Source organism: Melitaea cinxia, chromosome 26 (genome assembly GCF_905220565.1).
Source record: "Melitaea cinxia chromosome 26, ilMelCinx1.1, whole genome shotgun sequence".
Classification (NCBI taxonomy): Eukaryota; Metazoa; Arthropoda; class Insecta; order Lepidoptera; family Nymphalidae; genus Melitaea; species Melitaea cinxia.
In genome coordinates, this window is record NC_059419.1 from 5,548,693 (window position 1) to 5,573,181 (window position 24,489).

General features: G+C 32.2%; 1 protein-coding gene across 1 annotated transcript in view; it reads right to left on the bottom strand.

Annotated features, from left to right (window-relative positions):
• LOC123666641 (transmembrane and coiled-coil domains protein 2) overlaps positions 1-24,489 on the bottom strand; it is a 72,173-nt gene that overhangs the window by 47,082 nt on the left and 602 nt on the right. The window lies entirely within an intron of this gene.

Sequence of the window (24,489 nt, forward strand, 5' to 3'; positions counted from 1 at the left end):
TCAATTGCTTTGGACAAAAATTTCAAATAAGTAACTTATGAAAAATTTTTTTCCAAACTAAAAATCTAATGTTTGATTGTTGAGTTTTATAGTTAAGTCGGTTATTTATTTATATCCTCTTTACCTGCCATCACAATGTTTTTTTTTTCCAAATATATCAATTTTAAAGTTACTCGGTAATGAGCTGTAATTTCCTTTTTTACATTTTTTCCACTTATAATTTCCGCTATGGTATGCCTACATGTATCTCTATATATTCTAAACGGAAGAATACCAGTTTCGAAACATCCTTTATATATAAACGATATTTTTCATTTTTATCATCATATATATATATATATATATATACGGTCGAATTGAATAACCTCCTCCTTTTTTAAATTCGGTTAAAAACCATATACATGTTATGAAACTTTTATTAAAAAATTCTATTTTTGTAAATTAACACGTATTGTACTGTCCTACTTCTTGAATACAATATAAAAATATACATACAGTAAAATTAATTCATAAAAAGGGTCTATTTAGTGGTAAAAAAATAATAGAAAGTAATAGTTCAACCCTAAATATACCTTATGTCAGTAATCGAGCATTCAAAGGAAATAAGCTTACTACCACTTTTATCTCTAGTGCCTACTCTACCTAGCACACGAGTATTTCTATGTATTTATTTTATGCATGTCAATTTAGATAAAACGTTTTTTCATGAAACCCGTCCAGTTTATACGATAAGCGGTACACCAAATCGACCAATTTTCCGTATCTGTTTACACAAAACGTGTAAATGCGTTAGATAGGTCTGTGTGGGTCAACATGCATGTAGGTGTAATGACTTTTACATAAAATTCGTGTGTTTTACTGTAAAAAGATTTAATTTACAAGTTACACAGACGTCTTTATTTACTCGATTTGACTAAGGAAACCGTATTGGATTTCGGTATAAAAAGTATCCAATATCATAGCTTACATTATGGACTTAAACCATTTTACGTTTCACTTATTAACTGACCCGTTTTTCGCGAATGCATCGTTTTTTTTGAGTAAAACTCCTTTAAGGAGTAAGCTGGTGAATGTATGACGAAACCGTTACGAAAAGTGTGATTGGGCGAGGCGAACGGAGCAAGAGAGAGGTTCTCTCATAGCCGTATATCTAAGACACAGTGGAGACCTATTGTACAGAAGTTTTACTTTAGTCGTGTGGGTAAAGCACACTCGTTTTTTCTTCTTCTTTTTTATTTTTGTTTTATAACCTGTCCCGACAATACCATGGTTATATGTCCTGCCACTAAGAAATATAAGAAACTATATATAGGTACAATTTAGTGGAGTTGTTTAAAAAGTTATTTGCGTTACATTGTGACAAATTGCAGAACATTTCCGAGATTCAGTTTTATTTATATAGATATGCAGTTAAATGAATTCATTCACGGTATTCGATATTCAAACCGATTTTGCTTTTAAACAAGTTTTATTTAGTACATATTAATCTAGATTCTATGGAACTTCCCAGCGAATGACAGGAAGCGTTAGCGGTTATCACATTCCTATGTAGTAAGTAAATCATCTTAACTGTACAACTTTATTTAAGTTATAAATAACTGTCTGTATATAGCTTTGTTTCCTTTCACTTTAGGAAAAAAAAACAATTTTTCACCAAATCATTTGATATTTATTATTTGATTGATCCCGAGAAGTAAGAGAGATGTTTCTCATTAATGTTATGTATATAATATCCATAATTATATTGTATACTTATAATAAATAGCACATTTCCCGAGATAGAAACAAAGTATTCATCTTTATAATATTAATTTAGATAGGTTTTAATATAAAACATTTGAGTATGTTACTTATATAAGGTATATATTACGACTTAGAATTAGGTTGGAACCCCGATCGCGTGGACAACGAACATGTCGATAATCTTTATTGAGCATTCCCTCGGAACCCAGACATTTCTGGAGTTATAAAATACATTGATGATTGACCCAAAAACAACGCTATCACCGTACAGAAAATTTGTTAAAAATTCATAGAGATATTGATACAGCGTTGACATTTTTTAAATTACATTTACCGACAAAGCCGATACATAAAGCCGAAAAAATAATGTATCATATACTGTGTTGAGCTTAAAACAAAATTGCTTTGTAGCAATATAATCTGTCAGATATATATAATTACCTGTCAGAAACCAGACTTACAAATTAATCTTTATAAAAAAAAATAGGAAAAAGAATGTATTACACTAAAAGAAAAGAAAATTAAACAGATACTAACACACTTAACACATTTATTTGTTAAAGAAACATAACTTAATACCTACAATTATTAAAGATTTTCCCAGTACAAAAATACTAGAAAAAAAAAAAGAGAAATATCACACAGGTACTTTACAGTTTTCTCCAGCATATTCGTTCTCAATCCTAATGTAAAATATAGTTCCGAGACGATTTCGTATCAGAGTCGAACGAATTCGTTGAAGTTAACATATTTTCTGCATTTCAATGTTAACGAGTACAAAGTGCCAGAGGCCGGGACGGTAGATATATCTAAAGTTATGCAGAATGGAGTAGAAATGGCAATAAAGATTTGGCACGAGTATCTGTCATTTCAGAAAATTTAATATTCATAGTCGCGTTCCCGTCCCGCGGATAAAAACACTGAATGTGTTACTATTCGAAGAAAGATTCGCTTTGAATGTACATGAGAATAAATTCCGAAAAATTCATATGAATAATCCGTCTCGCTTATTCGTTTTTCTTCTAAATTTCTTTTGACTGTTATAAAATTTTATTTCTTCGTTTGTTACTAACGCGCTTATATTGGGATTTTTCGAATGAATGAATTGTGAAAAGGGATGTTCACCATGTTTGTTGTTAGTAATAAAAATAATATGAATTTATTCTGGAACAAAAAAGGAAAAATAAAGTGTAATTTCCCGGAAAAGGAATATATGTCACTCAGTTATCTACAAAATACTTCGTAACTAACTGATTTTCTGTGCCCTCTCTAAATTGTTACATTATATTACATGAAAACCATAGCGATAGTTCCTAAGTTTACGAAAAAAAAGTTAAATATATTTTGTGATTTTTTTTTTATACACGTTAAAATTAAAATTATATTTGATTTATTTATCAATTATTATAGTTAAAACTACAACAGTATAACTATTTAAATTATTTTTTTTTTTTTATAAAATCCGGACAAGGCTAAGTAGACTTTCTTTTCATACAAGTTTTTAAGCTTTATACTTTAAAAGCATTATTACAAGTGTTTGAACCTCGTAATGTCTTTGTCATCAATATAACAACGAAAGGGCTTGCTCGTTTCTTGGCCAAAGAACCGGAATTACGGCTAAACGGAGAAATGGCCTTTGCCTTTATAACTCCGTCACAATGACTAGGTACTACGTTTCGTTTATTCTAATATTTTATAAAATTTAGAATTCTGGACAAGCACTTTACTTTATTAATATTTGTATAAAGACGATATTGTTTTACGTATACAAGAAAACACATTTATAAAAACATATATATTTAATTAACCCGTTCTATCTTGAAAATCTTTAATCAGCTTTCTAATAAAGTATGAATTACATGAATAACTGATAGTGATCGTAACTCACAGTAGGGAATATACTCGTATCAGTCAACCCGCAGGGTAGCAGCGTGGTGGATAAAACTTCGACACTTCTCCTTTATGGAGAAAAAGTCCTTTGCTCAGCAGTTGGATGTTACAGACAGAATCGCTTCAGCCTGTATTATCCCACTGCTGGGCATAGACTTCGTTCCCAATGTAGGAGAAGGATCAGAGCTTAATCCACCACGCTGCTCTAATGCGGGTTGGCGGATATATTCCCTACTATGGGTAACGATCGCTATCAGGTGTACATGGTAACAACCGGGACCGACGGCTTAACGTGCTCTCCGATATACGGCGGAGAGCCCTACAAGAACTGCACAAACACCCCGACCACGGCAAACATCTGTATGGCCAATACAAATGTTTGTCATGTGCGGGGATCGAACCCGCAACCGCCAGCGCAACAGCCACAAACCAGCGTTGAAACCGTTGCGCCGTCAGACAGATAACAATGACACAACATAAATTTAAAATAATAATAATAATATATGAGCCAGTTATCACATATTTATTAAAGCAGTCAATGCCGAGTGTTATACGAGTTGTGAGTTATGACGAGTTACGACATAGTAGGTAATTTAATCGGCCGTGACTAATGTCAGTATCAACTGATCGAGAAATGTTGTAGTTGACATATATGGATGTATAAAAAACTATTTACTAACATTCATTTTAAAGCCTTATGTGTTTGAATTTCCGGATTTTCTCGCCTTCAACGCCTTGATTTTACTGCTTGCTTTTAACAAGTTTATAATCTTCTATATAAATATTATAAAGCTGAAATGTTCGTTTGTTTAAATGCGCTAATCTGAGGAACTTCTAGTCTTCTATATAAATAAATAATGAACCGCTGAAATGTATGGGACAATTCTTTTTTTTTTGTTCAGGACATGGTAATACAAGTTATAATATAAAAGAAAATCAATGAAAAAATAATACATGCACGAAAAAAAAATGGTACGAAGTTCGACAGTTTAACTAGTAAGAAATAAGTATAGTTACTAGTCTATCTCTTGGCACTGGACCACGCCGAAATTACCCCACTATAAATTACTGGTGGATCGCCCAGTGTATACCTATATCTAAACCTCGTTGGGTCATAAGAGGGCTTTCATCACTAGGAATTCCCTAAAGGGACCACTCAGAACTCAGTCTAGAAAACCCTTCAACCGCTTCAGCCTGTAATATCCCACTACTGGGCATAGGCCTCTTTCACCATGTAGGAGAAGGATCAGAGCTTAATCCACCACGCTGCTCCAATGCGGGTTGGCGGATATATTCCCTACTATGAGTAACGATCGCTATCAGGTGTACATGATAACAACCGGGACCGACAGCTTAACGTGCTCTCCGAGGCACGGTGGGGAGACCCACTAAGACGGCACAAACACCCAGACCATAGCAAACACCTCTATGGCCAATACAAATAAATAGAAAACCCTTACATAAACAAAAAAAAGTGTTAGGTCGGTATATTCTACCTAGGCACTGAGTGGAACTGCAGTGGGGCTTCCCAATATAGTTATAAAAATTTATAACCGGTATTTAGCAATTGGGTTCTGAGTTGAATCTAATTGTAGGTGGTAGTGTTCTCCCAATTCGACGCCTGATTGAAAAAAAAACTCAGCTATAGTCATTCAAGTTTTAATGATTTCTATTTCGAGTGGGACTTGATTTAAATCATGATTCAATATAATCCAAAGTATTTTAAGGCAAGGTCATACATGTAGGGTGTGGTTATACACGAGAGTACGAAGTGGTAACTCTAGTTTAATTAGGGTCGTTCATCAATTACGTGATGTGTTTCGGCAACTTTTTAACTCTCTACCAAAATTAGTTTATATTATAAAATAAAAAACTTCTCTTTTCAGAGCAACGCAATTATAGTTTTACTGTTCACGATAATATACAAGAATAATTATAAATTAAGACATTATATATAATATAAAATATCGCTGCTTCGTTTCAAATTTCACGATTCTGAGTTCACGGGAAGTAGGTACGCTGTAGGTTTTGATTCCCTTGCGAGTATCGAAAATTTGCAGCATAAACAGTCTGTATTTTTTGATAGCGTTGGCTTAGAAGTTTGATTTTTTTCAAAGCTCCAAGGGACAGTAGACCTGAGTATTTGATATGAATTTCAGCTTGATTCCTCGCGTTCCTGAGAAAAAGGGTCTTGACAGACAGACGGACAAAAAAACGATCCTATAAGGGTCCGTTTTTTTCTATTGAGGTACGGAACCCTAATAATAATTATACTAATTATTTTATAATAAAAGCAGGCCAAGAACAATTTGTCAAAGTTCTGTCAAAAATCAAGAATGTTATTAAGACCGACGGCTTAAGGTGCTCTCAGTCGTACGGTGGTTCATTCTACAAAGACATAGGCAAGCTAGAAATCCATATTAGTATAATTATAAATGTCTGTAGGTTTTTATGTAACTTACGCACCACTAAACCATAATAGGCCACGACCACCATAATTTCTACTAATGTCATACAGTAAAGTTTGAAATACAGGGGAGTTTGACAGTAGCACCCGTGACGGAGAAAATGAGGAGCAATAGGTTAGCGTGCTATGGGCATGTAATGAGGAGGGCTGAACGCTATGTTGGTATAAGAATGTTAGGGATGAATGTCGAAGGACGAAGAGCGATCGGCAGACCAAAAAAGCGATGGATGGATTGTGTGAGTATAGGATATGGGAAAGAAAGGAGTAAGCGCTGAATAATAGAGAGAAATGGAAGAGGAAACCATGTTGTGCCGACCCTACATAAGTGGGATAAGGGCAGGAAGATGATGATGAATTTCATTCAGTAAATGTTCAATTTAAGTTGCCGAAACGGTAAACGGTACGAAATGTTTGTTCTGACTTAAAAATAACATTTAGATAGGAATTTTAGTAATTAAGTTAAAACGAACATGGATTAATTTAATTAGAGTATCTTGGTAATTCCGTCCATGTGTGAAAATTAAATTATTCCGCTTCCTATCTATATTAATAAAAATAAAACAAGATTGTTTGTATACGCTTATCAGTTGAGATAACAGTTCGATAGGTAAGATTATATTTTGAGTTCGATAGCCTCTATGTTGGGAAAGGTTATAAAAAATTTGTACTAATAAAGGAAGAGCCAGTTAATTATTGTTCAGTTATACTGCGAAAACTGAATCGATCGGAATAATACTAGTACCACAAGATGCGGCGTGTTTCGAAGAAGTTTTCACTATATGACATGCTGTGATTACTTATCATGTAAAAAAATATGAACGGAAAGTGGTCGCTTGTAAGATAAATAAATCGAACCTTATATTTAATACTTGATTCAAGACGTGAATCACACACACACAAAAAACACACTACACAAATACCGCGTGGACGGTCACTCACTAGCGATTGGGGGTTCGACTCCCGCTTGGGATGGATATTTGTATTTATACAAAGATTTTTTTCCGGTCTGGTTATTTGTCCTTGTGAGTGTCCCCAACGTGCCTCGGAGAGCACGTTAAGCTGTTGGTCCCGGTTGGTATCATAAACACTTGATACCGATCGTTAGATATTCATAGTAGGGAATATATCCGCCAACCCGCAATTTAGCAGCGTGGTGGATTAATTGCCGATCTTTCTCTGCATGGAGAGAGGCCTATGGCCAACAGTGGAATATTACGGGCTGAATCGAACAATAAAAGTAGAAAAAAAACACGCGTTACGTTTAGTTAACAATATGTTGCATGTTAATAAGTAAGTTAAATTGGAATTTAAATGGTCTAATCATAATAACTGTACAATTCTTGTTTCGACGATATCCAAGAGCGTTTGAAGTAGGTACATTAAGCCTAGTTTTTTTTTTTTCACAAGTATCAAATCGAACAACTACTATTAATCTATAGAGTTCATCGCGAGAGTTCAAAATGTAAAAGGAGCAAACTATTGCATGTAGTAAAAGTAATAATGTTCATAATAAAACACATATTGTAATTTAAAATTAGAACTGTATGACCTCTAACAATTAAAAAGTATATTTTAAACTATCATATATCTGTCATTCTAAAAACTCATCTGAAAGTGCCTAGGTCTTATTCGTGAAAATCAAATTACAAGAAGCGGCCACCTGGTGAGTTCGAGTAACGTGATAATATAACATTTATTTGCGTGACTTCACTAGATTCAATGTATTAGTGATACCTAACGTTCTAGCGCTTATATATAACTAACGAATGACTAGCATTAACCGACAATACGGAATGTCCTCGAGCGTCTCAAGATGTCAGGGAGTTAGGATTTGAGTGGGTATTGTTTTAAATAGACTTCATAGCTGAAAGATAGCTGGAAATATTTTAATATTAAAGTGTTCTTTGGTTGGTTTGGCATATTATTCAAGTTAATTGTGGCTTCTCAGAGAAATTTAAAATTGATAACACAAAGAAAAAAGTAATACAAATATCATCACTGACCGATGACTGCTGCCGTACAGATGTTTGTTGTGGTCTATGCAATTGTGTTTGGTTTAGGCCTTTCTAGAATTCAGACACTATTAGCCGTTTAGAGGGAGATGTTTATTTGTTTATTGTAACACTGTTGAACGATCAGAATTGCACCCCATACTCATACTCGTATATATATACAATATATAGAACCTTCTGAACTGCCATATACAGCCAACATAATAAATAATATCAATTACGGTTTACATTGATATGTATGTATGTGTACCTATGTATTGTTCAAACAAGCGAACGATCCCAAGCGTTAAGTTTGTATTGTCTATTTAGAACTTGCACTAAACACTAATTGTACTTTTCCTGCGCACGAGTTCCGGAGCAAAAATTATTTTAATTTCGAAAGCGGGTCGTAATTTAGATTTATTTCATTTGCGGAACGGAGTGTATCCGTCTATTGTTGCTATTTTAGTATTTGTTTATCATAAATACCTACAGGAAACAATGTTTTAGGGTACTCAAATGATGACTAAAATTTAATAAACTAAAAAAATTCAAGTTTAAGTATTTAGTAAGAGCCGTGATTACCTCATATCGTCTTTTTAATTTGTGTAGAATAGATCTGAATAATGTCGATTCGAAAAAGTCGAAAAAAACAATAATACAAATAGCTACTTCACATTTTTTTTTTTCTATAAAAAAGAATTCATATTTTTCAATTAATCAATCAAGTTTTATTTATTAATAAAATGAAGAATTAAGAAAAAAACCATATTACCTTTAACCTACATTGTTACTATATAGTATGTTTATTGTTACTATGTTTTGTACTAAATGACAGTTTATATATTATTTTCAAAAGAGTAACTGCAGAGTTTCTTGCCGATTCTTCTCTGCAAAATCTACATTCCGAATCGGTGGTAGCTTCACTTTTACAAAAATAATAAACACATTAAAGTTTTCATTTGTAAAATGACGATTCGAAAGTGCTCTTGGGGCCTCTTTGAATAAAGTTATTTTTGATTCGATTGATTTAATTTGTAAAAGTTTATCCTAGTCCTTTACATGTAAACATGCTTTCTGTTGTGTATGTATATATGAAGGAGTGAGTCACTGTAAATATAGACAAATGAGATATTTTAATTGAGTAATACTAAGCTTAAGTCCTATGGTTTTAACCCATTACAATGTAATAATCCCTTTTGCAACATGTAGGTATAAAATCAATGCATTTGTAGATAGTTGAACTCATCTTGACGCATGTTTCTATGTGTGCGTGTACTTGTATATATATATTTTTTGTTTCTAAAAAATTACTAAATGACAGATTTTCGGTGACTTCCCCCCATTTTGAAGTCCCGTATCATTAGTATTATCACGATTGGTTTTGTTATTATTTTTCTTCTCTTAATATTTACATTTTTTTTTATATAATTATAGTAGTATAGACCATAATCAGAGAGTAAATTGGACATTGTTTACATGATTTATATCAAATGGTTTCTGCACTAGTCATTGTATTTATCAGTGAAGTTATATTTATTGTATTTACTAAATTTATTTTTAAAACTAGGAAATTAGATGATCAGATCAATTAATTACTTTAGTGATTCCATTAACTCTATATTATGAATAGCAATAACTCAATGCTGTTATTCTTGTAATTGTTTCTGTGCCGTACTCCAAATAAATAAATATATACTATAAGCTAAGTTAATAAAAAAAAAAAATATTCAACTTGGATTTATGTGTCAGTAACGTGGCGGTTGTCTTCCGAGCAGAACTTGTTATTGGTGTATTGTTATTTAAATACTTTCACAAAATATGTAAACGGTTTATTTTCAATTTTGAAAACAATCTCAACGTGCATATCTATAAAAATTATACATAATTGATAGTTCTTTTTGAGATGCATAAGCAAGCAGTCCATGTAGTCATACAAGCTTGACGAACACAGTAACGTACGCCATAATGACTTAGAAAGATTGTTATGTAACTATGGTCAAAGCTTCAACAGATATGTTTAAAACTCTTAATGACTAGACGAAATCTAAAAAACCTGTATTGACTAAAAAATTCCGTGATAACCGACTAAAGTTATAACTGATATAAAAATATGTATTCTTGACTTTATAAAGCCTGTTTAACAAGAAAGGATGACTTATAGACATTAAGACAACTCATAAGACTCAAGTCGTAATAATAACAACAAATCAAACAACAAAATTAAACGAGTGAAACCATAGGCGCTAGTCGCAACCTAAAGTTATAATCAATACCAAAATAATTTATAACAAATTTGTCTGCCGCGTCTATTCTCAAGATAGCGTTAAATTATAATTATCTTGAAAAGGTAAATCGAAATAATAGAATCTGGATATAAAACAATTGTAATGAAGGTAACTATAGACTGGGTACGTCAGCTGTCATTTTTGAAGTAAGCCTTATTAAGTTGTTAGCACACGTTTAGCTTAAGGCTAGCCACAATTGTGAGAGGTTACTCTTAGACAGGAGATGGGTAACATAACATATATGCGAATAATTAATCCATTTATTAAATTCCACCTTACCTGGCAAACTTAATATGTTCATATTTTTTTGTCGTAAATATTTTGATTTTTTTATATTTCTTTTTTATACAAACCTTGTTGTGACAATAAAGAATATCAAAAAAAAAAAAAAAAACATTATATAGTTTAGTTAACTCGTTTAACACATTTTGGCACTATTTTTTTTTTATAATTGTGACATATAGAGATAGTATTGGTCTAGTTTTAGCATGTATCAATTCTCAGCCATTTTACAACTTTTTCTTGCATAACGTAAAGTAATATCTATTCAATCGGTATTTATCGATTCGTTTCGTGACATAAGTGGAGTGTTACGTGTTGTAACAATTAAATATGAAGCATCATGGGCGAGAAACGCGACCCGGAAGAGAAAGTTTTAAAATTAAATTGTTATACCCGATGTGTCTTTTTGTAAATCGTAATTAAAGTTACTTAGTTTTTACTTTATCTTATTTTTAAAGTACTTCAAGCAGGACGTGATTCTCACTTCGACAATTTTTTTGCATGTTAACCTCTGCCAATTATCAATGACTTCTTTATAATTAGCAAAAGAAAAGAAATAGGTATCATAAGTTAACACGTAAAAATGGAAGGTTCTCAATCTCATTTGTACATTTATATATAGCTCGACATTTTTTTTTATGAGTAAGCATAATTATATCGCGTAAAATTGGTTGAGTAGTTAGTTAGACATACTTTAATATGACCTAGACCCACATTGCCAAAAAAATATCGAGAAATAAATGAAAAGTTAATAAGGTACTATTACAGTAGACAGCTATAACTATAATTATATTACAATACAAGAATTGTCATTTTTAAACCCATCAATAACACCACCGAATCACTTTCTTTAACGTCTACTAACGTTAAGAACTAATATAAATAGGTTTTCAATAAAAGTATATACACAATCATGCCTCAATTTGCTTTTTATCGGCCTAACGATATCATCGCAATGCTAATATCGGAGAGCAATTAGCATCAGTTGACCTGTCTGACTTCTTACCCTTACCCGAATCAAAACAACAACTTAGTATTAATATCGTTCATTTGATTTATACACCGCGTTGTACTAACCTCTACGTAAATTACAGGAATAGAGCTAGCTCATTTTACACATGATAACATATAAGAAGAATTTTAGTGGTACATTATTGTACTTATATTAAGTGTGGAAGCCGACCCCTGTGGTCTTACTCGCTGACGTTACTGCTCTGCATATATGTGCCATAGCACGATGTTTACAGAGATAGACCGACATACTAACTTTATTCTTTATTAGTGAAGTAATGATCTTAATAGGTACATTCTAGAATGTAAGAAATCGTTTTGCAAGTGAAATGAAATATTCAATATAAAGTTCGGGATTATTTTTTATTACTTACAATATGGATATCAAAGGAAATCTTTATGAATTACTCATTCTTTTATTCCACACAATACGGTTTAATCTCACATAACAAAAATCTAATAATATCGTTGGCGAAAACGAACGAATGCTATAAATATACAAAGTGTCAAAGAATACTAAAAGAGCTGAAAGTGAACTTACAATATACAATAGACTTTCATTAACTGATCGGATACAGCTGAATAGAGAATGAGACTTGGTTATATAATTCCTTTTGTTAAACGTTGACTTGTTGTGGAAAATCAATACGTATAAGCTATAAAAACTATTGATTTATACCAGTAACACTTACAAAGTTCGTATTATAAAACTATATATTATACCAACAACTTACAATTTCATTGTTATCCATTCAGTTCTAGACAGATAATTTTATTAAGCTAAAGAATTTGTTTTAAAGCGCTGATCTCGGGTACCATTTTTATGTTCAGAATGTTTATAAAGGTAGATCAAGGTAAACTTTTCTTAACAAACAGACTGCCAGTTAAACTTTTTAATCTATTTGGTGGTTCCTTAGAGTAGAACATCATGACAACGACTTTCGAGTTCACGATCGTTGGGCGCGTGGATGGATGGGTTGCGGAAAAGTCATAATAATCGCCTTACATTAGATTTCGATAATTTAATATCCTCTTATGACCCAAATTTGTATATCATCATTGTTGTATTGTCATACTGATAAATAGAAAAATATAAAATAAAACACCGCATAAAGTTAAAAATTATTTAGCAATACTTACGTAAAAGTAATTAATTTTATTATAGTTAACAGTGCTGTGTGGCTTCGGCACTAAAGAATTTAGCCACCCCCTCTCTTCCCGTGGGTGTCGTAAGAGGCGACTAAGGGATAACAAGGTTCCACAACCACCTTGGAACTTAAGAAGCCGACCGATGGCGGGATAACCATCCAACTGCTGGCTTTGAAATACACAGGCCGAAGATGGGCAGCAGCGTCTTCGGTGCGATAAAGCCAGTACTGCGGTCACTAACCCGCCTGCCCAGCGTGGTGACTATGGGCAAAACACATGAGTTCACGTTATTTTTGGCGTAAACTTGTGGAAGCCTATGTCCAGCAGTGGACTGTATAGGCTGTAATAATAATAATAATAATAAAATAGTTAAAACTAAGTAATATTAAAAAAGTGAAATTTTTAAATTTTATTTTCATTTTCTTTTTCATTTACGTATTTATAATTTATATGATTAATTAATTTTTGGTATATAGGTATAAAGTGGGATCGAAAAATTGAATAAGAACACAATATTTTGGTATCCGAGGAATGGGAAAAGAAATCTAGGTAGACAGTTTAGAAAATGGGAAGATGAGATAAAAAATATAGCAGGAAAAACATGGACTAGAAGAGCACTTAATAGAACAGAGTGGAAGGAAATGGAGGAGGCCTTTGCCAAAAGGCAGACAGACCGTGCTGTCGATGTCGACGACTCAGAAGTCGTCAAATTAAGTTAAACTTATTGGAAACTGTATACGTCTGAATAAAGGCTTATATTATTATATATAAAGCTTAGCCTGTAGGCCTTTTTCTCCATATACAAGAAGTGTTGGAGCTTAATCTACCACGCTGCTCCACTACAGGTTGGCGGATATATTCCCTACTATGAGTAACGATCGCTATCAGGTATGATAACAACCGGGACCGACAGCTTAACGTGCTCTTCGAGGTACGTTGGGGCGACCCACAAGAACAGACATTCAAACCGGAAAAAAAAATTTGTACAAATACAAATATCCATTCTGAGCGGGAATCGAACCTGCAAAACGGTATTTAAGCCACCAGATCGGTTGTGGAAATAAAAATTTAGATAGCAGTAATTCAACTAAATAAGGTCTCCAAAACGGGATTACAAAATTGATACATTGCTTTTTAATTCTTGTATTGACACTACATGACAGGAAATTACTAATAGGATTGACATTTACAACACATCTTCTATATACCTATTAATACGCGAAGCAAAAACTTATGAACCCCTTTTTACGAAAATTGCGCGGAGTATGAAATTACGCACACTTATAGTTTATAGACAGAAGGAGTGCAGAATAATAATGTTTTTATTAAAATTTAGCAATTAAAATACATTAAATCAATAAAATAATTGTGTTTGCTCGCAAACGAAAAAAAAACCGACTTCAATTACATCGACAAGTAATACAACGTAGATCGACGAAAAAATAGTCAAGCAACTACGCGTTATCAAAGATTACTCAAAAAGTAGTTATCAGATCTCGATAAAATTTATATGTGACCATATGATAAACATCAGCTTTCGATTAAATTAAAAATTATCAAAATCGGTACACCCAGTAAAAAGTTATTACGGATTTTCGAGAGTTTCCCTCGATTTCTCTGGGATCCCATCATCAGATCCTGATTTCCCTTTTACGGTACCAAACTAGGGATATCCCCTTTCCAACAAAAAAAGAATTATCAAAATCGGTACATCCAGTAGAAAGTTATGCGGTATAATACAACGTAGGTCGACGAAAAAAGCGTCAAGTAAAAACGCATTATTAGATATAACTCGAAAAGTAGTTGTTAGATCTCAAATAAATTTAAATGGGACCAATTGGCACACACCATCTTTCGATTAAAACAAAATTTGTCGAAATCGGTCTACCCGGTCAAAAGTCCTGATGTAACATACATGAAAAAAAAAATACAGTCGAATTGAGAACCTCCTCCTTTTTTGGAAGTCGGTTAAAAAAATTATACACACTGCCATGTATCTGATACACACACGCATATATACTATTTTGTTTATTGTTATAGAAGTATTAGAGTTTTTGACAACATAACTTTAATAATGTTATGTATGTTAATGTTATGTTTAATGTTATGTACACTTGTAAGTGACATGCATATCAGATACTTTGTTATTATATATTTGTAATTTTAAAATTTTTATATGTATGTTGTAAGTGTGCTTTTGAAAATAAATAAATAAATAAATGTTCAACCTTATAATTAAAATTAATTATGGTCGAATTTCAACCGCTGGGCGACTAGTAGTTTATACAATTATGCATTAAAATTCTCGTCTGTAACATTTCCAGTGTTCAGCAAATGTATCGCCCGATTGCTTAGTCACCGTCTTTGTAGATAACACAGGTGTTGTTAGTGTGGCTACGATAACTAAGCCTCTTGATTATACTATGATGACTATTGATTCGTATGCAGATATCACACAGATTGGTCGGGAGTTATAACTAAACGCAGGGAGAGATCTTTGCGCTTCGTCATGACTCTTGACTTTTACAATACAATACAATACAAATATACTTTATTGTACAACCAAAAACAATACAAACAACATAAAAGAAAAAGAAACAAGCGAGAAATATTAATAATAATAATAATAACAAAAAAAAAAGGAATGTACAAGAGGCGGTCTTATCGCTAAAGAGCGATCTCTTCCAAACAACCTTTAGAAAAAGGACATGAATAAGAATAAAGCGGCATAGACTTTTACAGGTATTAAAATAAACAAATTCTACAATCTTACTAGTGTGAAACTTTGTACCGGTGAAAATCAACAAACCTTCGGACCCTCATCATTATATATAACTAGCTGTGCCCGCGGCTTCGCCCGCGTTGAAATCAGTGTGTCACAAAGTTTTCCCGGTAAACTTACAGTGAAACTCTCATCAAAATCGGCTTAACCGTTCCGTAAACCTTTCTCTTGAAGCCTTCTCTCCATTGGTGAAACCGCATGATAATCCGTTCAGTAGATTTTGAGGGAATCGATCACATACATTTTTAGGGACTTTGTTTTATATTACACTAACTGTTGCCCGCGACTACGTCCGCGTGGTTATGAAGAAATGCATTACTATCAAGATGCTTAACGCAAGTTATTTTTTTATTTCAGTCACTTGAAATGCTTATCACACTGAGTAACTTTTTAAAAGGCACAATTTAGTATAATTTATTAGTTATTTCAATGAAACCTCTCTATACACCACATTTTTAGTTTTATTTTCAGGCTGCAGTATAAATAACCTATCAGGCGAACTTATAGCTGCTGTATATTCATACAAACTATCAACCCCAATTAAACTCCCTTAGCGGTGGAATATCACAAAATTCGTTCTTAGCGGACGTCTACTAACTATAATCTACCTCCCTGTTAAATTTCATCTTTGCCCATCCTGGATGGATGGTACATCCAGCGGTTATTTGAGTTCTCGTAATGAGTGAGTCAGTGACCTTTCTCTTTTTTATATAAATATAGTTTACGATGCATTATTTGGACATCTTTTCACCATCTACAGAGCATACATTTAAATTTCAAGTCTCTTACTTCAAAAACATAGGATTTTCATACAAACTTCCAACCCCCGTTTTATTCCCTTAGGGGTCGAGTTTCATAAAATCCGCGCAAATTCTTAGCAGATATCTACGCCCTATAAGAAACCTACCAGTCAAATTTCAAGTTTCTAGGTGTTATAGTGTCGGAGATTTCGTGATGAGTGAGTCAACCTACCATCCCCCGTTTTTACTTCAAAAGGGAGTTGATTTCTAAAAATACATTATTTATGCATCTTCTAACCATCTATAGAGCATACATTTAAAATTTTAAGTCTCTTACTTCAAAAACATAGGACTTTTATACAAACTTCCAACCCCCGTTTTATCCTTTTAGGGATCGAGTATCATAAAATTCGTTCTTAGCAGACGTCTACACCCTCTAAGAAACCTACCAGTCAAATTTCAAGTTTATAGCTTTTATAGTTTCGGAGATTTCGTGATGAGTGTGTCAACCTACCATCCCCCGTTTTAACTCCAAAAGGGAGTTAATTTCCAAAAATACATTATTTGGGCACCTTCTAACCATCTATAGAGCATACATTTTAAATTTCAAATATCTTAATTCAAAAATATAGGACTTTCATACAAATTTTCAACCCCCGTTTTACCCCCTTAGAGGTTGAGTTTCGTAAAATTCGCTCTTAACGGATGTCTACGCCCTATAAGGAGCCTTTCTGCCAAATTTCAAGTTTGTAACTGTTATAGTTTCGGAGATTTCGTGATCAGTGAGCTAACCTACTATCCCCCGTTTTAACCCCAAAAAGGGGTTGATTTCTAAAGATACATTATTTGGACACCTTTTCACCATCTATAGAGCTTACATTTGAAATTTCAAGTCTCTTACTTCAAAAACATAGGACTTTCATACAAACTTGCAACCCCCGTTTTATCCCCTTAGGGGTCGAGTTTCGTAAAATCCGTTCTTAGCGGATGCCTACGTCCTATAAGGAGCCTACTTGCCAAATTTCAAGTTTGTAGGTGTTATAGTTTCGGAGATTTCGTGATGAGTGAGTGACCTTTCGCTTTTATATATATTATTATAGATTATTATAGATTATAGATATAGATGAAAAGCAAATATACCTAAACAAACGACTAGCCCGTTGGCGTAGTTTGTGGTGACCCTGCTTTCTGCTCCGAGGGTTATGGGTTCGATTCCCACCCCGATTCTGCGTGTAATATAAATGTTTATTTATATATTTATATATGTATTATTTATAAGTATGTTTATCGAAAAAAAAATGTAGCTATATACCAGTTGGCTGTTATCTATAACACAAGCATTAAGTTGCTTACTTTAGAAACAGACGACCGTGTGTGTATTGTGTAGATATTTATTTATAAAAAAAACGATCCTAAACTGGACTATCTCAACAATATTAGGTTATTCCAATTTCAATAGTTTTGGCCGTTCTTTAGATCTTTGTAAGTAAAACTACTCGAAGCAAAAAACTAATAGGGTCAAATTTAAGCACCACCATTTAACGGTCAGGGATTTCTTGGGATTCGGGACTGAAAACCCAGCTTCAATATACCCTTACTTTTAACTAATCAAATCTATGATAGTTTACACTAATATGACATTATTTATCGCAGCAATAATCTAAGCCAAACCTTATCACAATGCTCAGTACTAACAAATGTTAAGTGCAAATTTCGAAACGGTCAATAAATGTTCAGACGTCATACGGAGCTAATTAATTGAATTTTTCCGTTCAATCTGATTTTTTTTAATAATAAATAATAAATTCTTTATTTGGGTTCATTACTAGTCGTACAATGCAGTTTCACCTGCGCTGTGTTTCGATAAGAGTTAGAATGCTTCATACTTATAATTATAGTAACATTAAGAGATTTTTAAACCGATGAGACGAAAGTTCACCAGATTAGCGAGATTATCTATTAATTCATAATGTAGCAATTGTTTCGACAGAGAATTTTACGTCATCTTTAGCGAAAATTACATTTTGTAAACGTATACCAGCGCCAATCTTTTCATAAATAGGTAACAACTAATAAATTTAAAAAAGCGAATTAATAGAAAAACGAATCAACGAGAGTACAGTTTGATTTCATTTGAGTACATATTGCGAAGAAAGGTTTTTAGATTTATGAATCTATTCATAACATCCTCGCCCACAAATGCCTTTCAAACCAAAAATGGGCGTGTCGAGAATTTATACTTTGCCGTGCAGAATTGTCACTACAGTATAATCATGTCCAACAATCAATATGTTATACCTAAACTGGATAACTAAATAATAATTTAAAAAAAACAAGTAAATCCGTGTCCGGTAGATAGCTAATAATTTAAGCTTTAGTATAAAAAAAGAAACAACTAAACATTATTAACATAATTTATAAAAAATCTGTCTTTTCTATATTTTTGTGTTTCAAACCTTCGAATAAGGAGCTCCTTGCTTCTGCTAGGAGTATGACTAGGAGCCGTTGAGCCTTAAAACACATTTATTTATTTATTTTTTCTTTATATTTAGCATTAAGGTAAAAAGAGATAAATATTCACAGCTCTTGAATCCATTAGACGTTTTAGCATTCACATATATATTGTTTATTTATAGTATTCAAATATGCACCAGGTTAATGGTTTTAGTAGAGCAAACGTTACTTATACGCGTTGCGTAAATAATATCGGATTATACTTTAAATTAAACGGATAAGACGTAAAGTAAGATCCATAATATTGTATACATACATATTATTGTAACGTTGAAGGTTTTTAGGGAATTTATTTCCTTATTTATCAACGCATTATTACATGATAAATTATTTAAACTATTATCAATAACGAATATATTAAAAAGATACATGTAAAATATTAATATTGTATTTTTTTTTTTTGTATTTTTTTAAAAAGAGAATGCAGACTAGAAGCGTCAAATAAGTATTATTTGTCATACACCAGTTAATATGACTAGTTCATGGTATATACCTAGTGTTAAGTGTATGTACGTGCATAACTTCCGACGGTACCAATTTGAATAATTTCTCTTTGTGTGTGCCTTATTACCAAAAATATAAAAAAAGATATTTTCACAAAAAACTATACATACGTTTAGTTCGCCGGACCAACTAGTTAGACCTAGTTAGACCTAATGCTAAAAGAGTACCTTGCCAGACAATCTTACAACCTACGAGTGCGAACATTTATAAAGTAACTAGCGACCCTCCCCGGCTTCGCACGGGTGCAAAAACTATCAGTGTTCCTCCACTATATTGTGCATGTATTATATAAATAAACCCTCCTCTGGAATCACTCTATTTATTAAAGAAAACCGCATCAAAATCCGTTGCGAGTTTCAAAGTTCTAAGCATGCATAGATAGGGACAGACAGACAGCAGGAAGCGATTTTGTTTTATACTTTAAAAAATTAAAGAAGAATCTGAGCTAACTCATATTTAAAAAAGACATTAGAAGATAACACCTAACAATCATTAAATTATGTACACGAACAATAAATACATACGTATCCACATGTTTTCGATATGTCCATTGTCAGGGACTACAGTCAAAACACACACGGAAGTGAGTAATCCTTATACGCGATATTCCGCCTACTCAGTTCTGTGATAAATTTTATAACATACATAATCACAATTTAGTCACTACCCTATATATTGACGTTATTCTGTAAGCAGTTGACTTTAACGTTTTCTATCAGATTTTTACTTAGATATCAATGCTGTTGTTTTTCTTCATTTATTTGTCCTACTTATAAACGCAAAAGATTGCGATGACAGATATTTTTAAGTGTTTCACGCAAAAACTACTGAATTGATTGTAATAAAATTTGATACATTGATAGCTGGGGAACTAAAAAGACACATAGGTTACTTTTTATCTCGAGGGGGAAATGGGAATGTGCCATGTGATTGGAAAATACGGGGATAAAACCGCGATCTGCAGTTAGTATCTAATATACTAAATAAGATTTACTTACATAACTATATAAACCGGTATCTATCCTATCTTTTCAAAGTATTTATTGAAACTACTGCATGAGAGGTCCGTACACGTTCAATTCGACGAGACCCTCCATTTCCTGTTATCGTGATTCGTAACTTTATCTATCATTCTTATTTTAGCTCACAATTTTTGACTGGGTGGACCGATTCTGATAAATTTTTTATTAATCGGAAGATGTATCAAGTGGTCCTATTTAATTTTAATTGAGATTTAACAAGTTTTCATTGAGTTATATCTAGTAATGTGTATTTACTGAACTATTTTTTCGCCGACCTACGGTTGTATTATAACGTATAACTTTTAACTAGGTGTACGGATTTTGATGATTAATCGGAAGCTGATGCTTGTCTTGTCCTCTTGTCCCATTCAAATTTGATCAAGATCGACTACTTTTTGAGCAATATTTGATAACGCCTATTTACCTGACTTTTTTTCCTCTACTTACGTTGTATTACTTGTCGATGTATTTTTAGTCGGTTTTTTTTTCGTTTGCGAGCAGTCATAATGGTTATTAGGTCAAACACTCGAAAAACGTGTCATCTGTAAGTCTATTTTTAGTTTTCGCTCAAAAATTGGATTCTAAATTCCCCTAATAATACTGATCACAAGAGTTTTTATAGATGATTTACGAAAAGCTTTACTGCTGTTACAAAAACTAATAGCAACACAATTTTTAGTACGCAAATATGCTTTAAAAGCTTTAAAATTCACTGCATATAGAAATCGAGTACGATAAACATTTGTAAAATAGACACAATACATAGATATGCCATAAAGGGTCAACAAAAACATTGTAATATCTTGTGTTAAAAATGTTTGGTTCGTTCTCAAAAAATGTTCATGAAACAGAAATTCAAATATATTATATGTAGATATACAAAAGAAACCGAACAGTCGAAATCGATTACTATGCGGGCAACACCACGTTGATAAGCTAATATACAAATATAAAATACACTAACAATAGTATAGTCATTTGAAGAATTTCAAGGCAGCAACCCTATTATGACTAATTATCGCGGCATAAAACGGCCATTAAAATGAAGCATTAATTAATATCAATTGACAGCCCTGACTGAGTGAAACTGACCTTACAGTTTTTTCATTTATTTTTTTGTCTACTTCTTAGTGCTACCTGGTAACATTACATATTTACATATAAATAATAAAAATTGAATATAGTTATATACTTTGTCATTTGATATATCTAGATATCTTTTATATGTGGTAATAACCACATTCACAATTTATAGGGCAGTCTTAAACTGTCTGAAACTAAATTTGTAAATATACTTTACAAAATAATTTATTGTATGAAAAAACAATCATTCTACAATAAATTTAGGTTGTTTTTTTAAACATTTTTTAATTTTACTTTCGTCTTAACATACGAGCTACTCTGGCAATTACTTCTGCATAACCATCCAATCAAAAATTTCTTAGCCCTAAAAGACGTCGATAAAATGAAATATTAATACTTACTGCCATGCGGCAGTTACTTTGTTTTTTTGAAACAAATTCTTTTTCTCGTAGAATGATTTTATTGTAAATAACAGCCATGCCTACACATTCACGAAAGGTATCATGGAACGAGTCTATCAAAGTAGCTAGTCATATTTAAAAATAGGCTAGGAATTTTTTTGAATTACAGCTACAGAACCCCTATTTGAAGGTACGCAGTTAGGAGTCGAACATCCTGCATTCAACAACAAGTTTTGAAAACATTTTTATTAATATGATAATCAACTGTAGTCAACTGGTAGTTAGTTATGTATGCGCCCTAGCCCTCCATCTTAGATTAGTACGTAACTGTTTCTCTGACTTAGCATTGCTACCAGGCAGTCCGGGCAGTTCATAGAATTAAGTACGGGAGGTACTTAATTCTATGAACTGCCCGGAGACAAAACATAGATATTAATTAATTTTTGGATTGTTTTGAAGAGACATGAATGTATTAATATATTTTATTAGAGCCAGAAATATAACAATCTCCAAATTGCCAACATGTTTCTCAATTCATTTCTTTAATTTTAAATATAAAATAGTTTTTAAAACCCTTTTATCCAAAGAGAAAGTTTGACTAAGAAGACCCATATAGCAATGCAAATGCAAAGAGAGTTGTTTCAAAATGTTATAAAATCAAATCCAGAATAAAAATTTCAACCTCTGGTAAAAAAGAAGACACTTGTTTCAAAGCATAAAATAAGGATATATAGAATTGGTTTAATATGTGGATTTTGGCATTTGGTATTTTTAAGTCATGACCTTTGTTTCAAAAAATCAGAAATCATCCATCATATTGTTTATTGTATATTATTGATGAAAATCAGTCTAAAACTAATAAAGCAAATATTTCCTCATTTGTAACAAAGCAAATATCATTAATAAAAAAATATAGGTCATAAAACAAAGTTATTTTTATGTAATAGTCATACTGTTAAAAACATTGAAATAATTATTTTATTTTATTGCAAAATTTTGCATTAGTAAACAATGAACTTAAATAAAATAAATAAAGAATTATGTACAAGGAAATAACTATTTACTATTCAATTATCATCATCATTTCAGCCTATCACAGTCACAACTGGACACAGGCCTCCACAAGTTCACACCAAAGATGGCGTGAACTCATGTGTTTTACCCATAGTCACTACGCTGGGCAGGCGGGTTGGTGACCGCAGGGCTGGCTTTGTCACACCAAAGACGCTGCTGCCCGTCTTTGGCCTGTGTATTTGAAAGCCAGCAGTTGGATGGTTATTCCACCATCGGTCGGCTTTTTAAGTTCCAAGGTGGTAGTGGAACTGTGTTATACCTTAGTCACCTCTTACGACACCCACAGGAAGAGAGGGGGTGGCTAAATTCTTTACTACTGTAGCCACACAGCGAAGTTGTCTTTAAAACTATTTAATGGTGTAAAGTCAAAAGTGTGTTTTATAATTGATGAATTCTAAAACCAATTTTATGAGACCTTTCACCATTAGAAAGTTTATCTAAATGTCACATAAGATCATAAAATATAAAGCAAAGCTTAAAGCAAACAGACACAAGTTACTAACGTAAATAAAAGTGCCAAAGATCATCGAGATTAACTATTAATATATCATTTTCTAAATTTTAATAATTATAAATAATTGTATACATAAATTGATTGTTTTGAAAAGAATAATATAATCAAATCTATGAACACATGTGATACATTCATTGCATTATTTGAAACTTGACATTTTAAATTGAGGAAACAAACAAAATAATTTCATGACATTAATAAAAACTCAATTCGCATTTGTTTACCATGTTACAAAAATATATTTTATTGTCACTCAAGGCTATAATTCCAAATCATTTCTTCCATATTTAATTTATATATTAAAAAAATTAAAAATTAAATATAAATTACTATGGTCGAGCAAATAATCCATTATTTCTTTACTATTCTTATAAATTTCTTCAAAATATAACATTACTTTGATTAAATACACATATTACTTTATATGATAAATATAACAGAGTAAAAAAGAATATAGAATAAGCCGTCTTTGGTATTTTTGAATAACTAGCCATTTAAAATATTTTTGAAGTTATAAATTACCCACGGTTATTGAATAAATCTATATAACCTTTTTTATATTTAAAACAAAACAAATACAACCACTTGGAAGCTGATTATATTGACAGCTTCTTATCTTTCTTATATTTTGTTTACTAGTGGATCATTCCATAATCTTGTTAAAATCTAGTAAGAAATACTTTTCTTTAAAAACTTAGGAATTATTGAAATATGAGTAATACTCTTTAAAATCAAAAATAAATTTTTGTACATTGTGTAAAAAGGTACAAGTATAAAAGGGAAATATGCTGGTTTTGATCAATAGTTTTATACAGAGCGTTAACGCATCCTAAGAATAGAATAATGATGTTTATAATCACTCCATAATAGTTTATACACTTCATAAAACTTGTTTGCTTACATAACCTTAAGTTACTTTCATGATGACTAATATGAACCATATAACTTTATATAGCCCATACCAGTGACTCAGTGCAGTTTCATAAACAAAAGAAGGAAATATGTCTAATAAGAAATTCTACAACTAAATATCT